A 5,000-nucleotide genomic window follows, 5' to 3' on the forward strand; every position below is an offset into this window, starting at 1 on the left:
ACATGCACACCTCACAAGTTCCCGGCTCTCTCGACTCTGTTGAAGACGGGTTTCTTGGAGAAGGGGAGGGCAGTGAGGCACAGTCCCCCGTCCCCCGACGCCCCTCGCGATGCCCCTCCGTCTTCGACTAACCCTCTGCATAGGAGCCGTGAGAGCCAGGAACTTGTGAGTTTTGTATGTCCACTCAGGCATCCTTCATACCTGGTCTGTAGGAAGTTCCTGTCAGAAGGAGGGGGCACCGCGAGGGCGTCGAGGGGCGGAAGGCGGTGCCTTAGTGCCTTCCTCCTTCTGACATTGTAAAGGAACCCTATTTTTTTAATGGTAAGATGTGTGTGTGTGTGTTTGTGTGTGTGTGTGTGTGTGTGTGTGTGTGTGTTTTGTTTTCAGATTAGGTTTGAAGTGTCTGTGTGGTGCAGCTGGTCTGGTCTGTCTCTGTACAGTCGAGGCTGCACCCACCTATAAAAGGTGGAGGCTCACCAGGACATGCACACCTCACAAGTTCCCGGCTCTCTCGACTCTGTTGAAGACGGGTTACTTGGAGAAGGGGAGGGCAGTGAGGCACAGTCCCCCGTCCCCCGACGCCCCTCGCGATGCCCCTCCGTCTTCGACTAACCCTCTGCATAGGAGCCGTGAGAGCCAGGAACTTGTGAGTTTTGTATGTCCACTCAGGCATCCTTCATACCTGGTCTGTAGGAAGTTCCTGTCAGAAGGAGGGGGCACCGCGAGGGCGTCGAGGGGCGGAAGGCGGTGCCTTAGTGCCTTCCTCCTTCTGACATTGTAAAGGAACCCTATGTTTTTTTAATGGTGAGATGTATGTTTGTGTCTGTGTGTGTGTGTGTGTGTGTGTATGTGTGTGTGTGTGTGTGTGTCTGTGTCTGTGTGTATGTATGTATGTATGTATGTGTTTTTTGTCCTCAGATTAGGTTTGAAGTGTCTGTGTGGTGCAGCTGGTCTGGTCTGTCTCTGTACAGTCGAGGCTGCACCCACCTATAAAAGGTGGAGGCTCACCAGGACATGCACACCTCACAAGTTCCCGGCTCTCTCGACTCTGTTGAAGACGGGTTTCTTGGAGAAGGGGAGGGCAGTGAGGCACAGTCCCCCGTCCCCCGACGCCCCTCGCGATGCCCCTCCGTCTTCGACTAACCCTCTGCATAGGAGCCGTGAGAGCCAGGAACTTGTGAGTTTTGTATGTCCACTCAGGCATCCTTCATACCTGGTCTGTAGGAAGTTCCTGTCAGAAGGAGGGGGCACCGCGAGGGCGTCGAGGGGCGGAAGGCGGTGCCTTAGTGCCTTCCTCCTTCTGACATTGTAAAGGAACCCTATTTTTTTTTAATGGTGAGATGTATGTTTGTGTCTGTGTGTGTGTGTGTCTGTGTCTGTGTGTATGTATGTATGTATGTATGTGTTTTTTGTACTCAGATTAGGTTTGAAGTGTCTGTGTGGTGCAGCTGGTCTGGTCTGTCTCTGTACAGTCGAGGCTGCACCCACCTATAAAAGGTGGAGGCTCACCAGGACATGCACACCTCACAAGTTCCCGGCTCTCTCGACTCTGTTGAAGACGGGTTTCTTGGAGAAGGGGAGGGCAGTGAGGCACAGTCCCCCGACGCCCCTCGCGATGCCCCTCCGTCTTCGACTAACCCGTCTTCGACTAACCCTCTGCATAGGAGCCGTGAGAGCCAGGAACTTGTGAGTTTTGTATGTCCACTCAGGCATCCTTCATACCTGGTCTGTAGGAAGTTCCTGTCAGAAGGAGGGGGCACCGCGAGGGCGTCGAGGGGCGGAAGGCGGTGCCTTAGTGCCTTCCTCCTTCTGACATTGTAAAGGAACCCTACTTTTTTTAATGGTAAGATGTGTGTGTGTGTGTGTGTGTGTGTGTGTGTGTGTGTGTGTGTGTGTGTGTGTGTGTTTTGTACTCAGATTAGGTTTGAAGTGTCTGTGTGGTGCAGCTGGTCTGGTCTGTCTCTGTACAGTCGAGGCTGCACCCACCTATAAAAGGTGGAGGCTCACTAGGACATGCACACCTCACAAGTTCCCGGCTCTCTCGACTCTGTTGAAGACGGGTTTCTTGGAGAAGGGGAGGGCAGTGAGGCACAGTCCCCCGTCCCCCGACGCCCCTCGCGATGCCCCTCCGTCTTCGACTAACCCTCTGCATAGGAGCCGTGAGAGCCAGGAACTTGTGAGTTTTGTATGTCCACTCAGGCATCCTTCATACCTGGTCTGTAGGAAGTTCCTGTCAGAAGGAGGGGGCACCGCGAGGGCGTCGAGGGGCGGAAGGCGGTGCCTTAGTTCCTTCCTCCTTCTGACATTGTAAAGGAACCCTATTTTTTTAATGGTAAGATGTGTATGTGTGTGTGTGTGTGTGTGTGTGTGTGTTTTTTGTCCTCAGATTAGGTTTGAAGTGTCTGTGTGGTGCAGCTGGTCTGGTCTGTCTCTGTACAGTCGAGGCTGCACCCACCTATAAAAGGTGGAGGCTCACCAGGACATGCACACCTCACAAGTTCCCGGCTCTCTCGACTCTGTTGAAGACGGGTTTCTTGGAGAAGGGGAGGGCAGTGAGGCACAGTCCCCCGTCCCCCGACGCCCCTCGCGATGCCCCTCCGTCTTCGACTAACCCTCTGCATAGGAGCCGTGAGAGCCAGGAACTTGTGAGTTTTGTATGTCCACTCAGGCATCCTTCATACCTGGTCTGTAGGAAGTTCCTGTCAGAAGGAGGGGGCACCGCGAGGGCGTCGAGGGGCGGAAGGCGGTGCCTTAGTGCCTTCCTCCTTCTGACATTGTAAAGGAACCCTATTCTTTTTTTAATGGTGAGATGTATGTTTGTGTCTGTGTGTGTGTGTGCGTGTGTGTGTGTCTGTGTCTGTGTGTATGTATGTATGTATGTATGTGTTTTTTGTACTCAGATTAGGTTTGAAGTGTCTGTGTGGTGCAGCTGGTCTGGTCTGTCTCTGTACAGTCGAGGCTGCACCCACCTATAAAAGGTGGAGGCTCACCAGGACATGCACACCTCACAAGTTCCTGGCTCTCTCGACTCTGTTGAAGACGGGTTTCTTGGAGAAGGGGAGGGCAGTGAGGCACAGTCCCCCGTCCCCCGACGCCCCTCGCGATGCCCCTCCGTCTTCGACTAACCCTCTACATAGGAGCCGTGAGAGCCAGGAACTTGTGAGTTTTGTATGTCCACTCAGGCATCCTTCATACCTGGTCTGTAGGAAGTTCCTGTCAGAAGGAGGGGGCACCGCGAGGGCGTCGAGGGGCGGAAGGCGGTGCCTTAGTGCCTTCCTCCTTCTGACATTGTAAAGGAACCCTATTCTTTTTTTAATGGTGAGATGTATGTTTGTGTCTGTGTGTGTGTGTGCGTGTGTGTGTGTCTGTGTCTGTGTGTATGTATGTATGTATGTATGTGTTTTTTGTACTCAGATTAGGTTTGAAGTGTCTGTGTGGTGCAGCTGGTCTGGTCTGTCTCTGTACAGTCGAGGCTGCACCCACCTATAAAAGGTGGAGGCTCACCAGGACATGCACACCTCACAAGTTCCCGGCTCTCTCGACTCTGTTGAAGACGGGTTTCTTGGAGAAGGGGAGGGCAGTGAGGCACAGTCCCCCGTCCCCCGACGCCCCTCGCGATGCCCCTCCGTCTTCGACTAACCCTCTGCATAGGAGCCGTGAGAGCCAGGAACTTGTGAGTTTTGTATGTCCACTCAGGCATCCTTCATACCTGGTCTGTAGGAAGTTCCTGTCAGAAGGAGGGGGCACCGCGAGGGCGTCGAGGGGCGGAAGGCGGTGCCTTAGTGCCTTCCTCCTTCTGACATTGTAAAGGAACCCTATTTTTTTTAATGGTAAGATGTGTGTGTGTGTGTGTGTGTGTGTGTGTGTGTGTGTGTGTGTGTGTGTGTGTTTTGTACTCAGATTAGGTTTGAAGTGTCTGTGTGGTGCAGCTGGTCTGGTCTGTCTCTGTACAGTCGAGGCTGCACCCACCTATAAAAGGTGGAGGCTCACCAGGACATGCACACCTCACAAGTTCCCGGCTCTCTCGACTCTGTTGAAGACGGGTTTCTTGGAGAAGGGGAGGGCAGTGAGGCACAGTCCCCCGTCCCCCGACGCCCCTCGCGATGCCCCTCCGTCTTCGACTAACCCTCTACATAGGAGCCGTGAGAGCCAGGAACTTGTGAGTTTTGTATGTCCACTCAGGCATCCTTCATACCTGGTCTGTAGGAAGTTCCTGTCAGAAGGAGGGGGCACCGCGAGGGCGTCGAGGGGCGGAAGGCGGTGCCTTAGTGCCTTCCTCCTTCTGACATTGTAAAGGAACCCTATTTTTTTTTAATGGTGAGATGTATGTTTGTGTCTGTGTGTGTGTGTGTCTGTGTCTGTGTGTATGTATGTATGTGTTTTTTGTACTCAGATTAGGTTTGACGTGTCTGTGTGGTGCAGCTGGTCTGGTCTGTCTCTGTACAGTCGAGGCTGCACCCACCTATAAAAGGTGGAGGCTCACCAGGACATGCACACCTCACAAGTTCCCGGCTCTCTCGACTCTGTTGAAGACGGGTTTCTTGGAGACTGGGAGGGCAGTGAGGCACAGTCCCCCGTCCCCCGACGCCCCTCGCGATGCCCCTCCGTCTTCGACTAACCCTCTGCATAGGAGCCGTGAGAGCCAGGAACTTGTGAGTTTTGTATGTCCACTCAGGCATCCTTCATACCTGGTCTGTAGGAAGTTCCTGTCAGAAGGAGGGGGCACCGCGAGGGCGTCGAGGGGCGGAAGGCGGTGCCTTAGTGCCTTCCTCCTTCTGACATTGTAAAGGAACCCTATTTTTTTTAATGGTAAGATGTGTGTGTGTGTGTGTGTGTGTGTGTGTGTGTGTGTGTGTGTTTTTTGTCCTCAGATTAGGTTTGAAGTGTCTGTGTGGTGCAGCTGGTCTGGTCTGTCTCTGTACAGTCGAGGCTGCACCCACCTATAAAAGGTGGAGGCTCACCAGGACATGCACACCTCACAAGTTCCCGGCTCTCTCGAC

The sequence above is a fragment of the Mchenga conophoros genome, linkage group LG9 (genome assembly GCF_057382185.1).
Source record: "Mchenga conophoros isolate Kocher_MC1m ecotype Shallow Benthic linkage group LG9, M_conophoros_male_GT1.1, whole genome shotgun sequence".
NCBI classification, from domain to species: Eukaryota; Metazoa; Chordata; class Actinopteri; order Cichliformes; family Cichlidae; genus Mchenga; species Mchenga conophoros.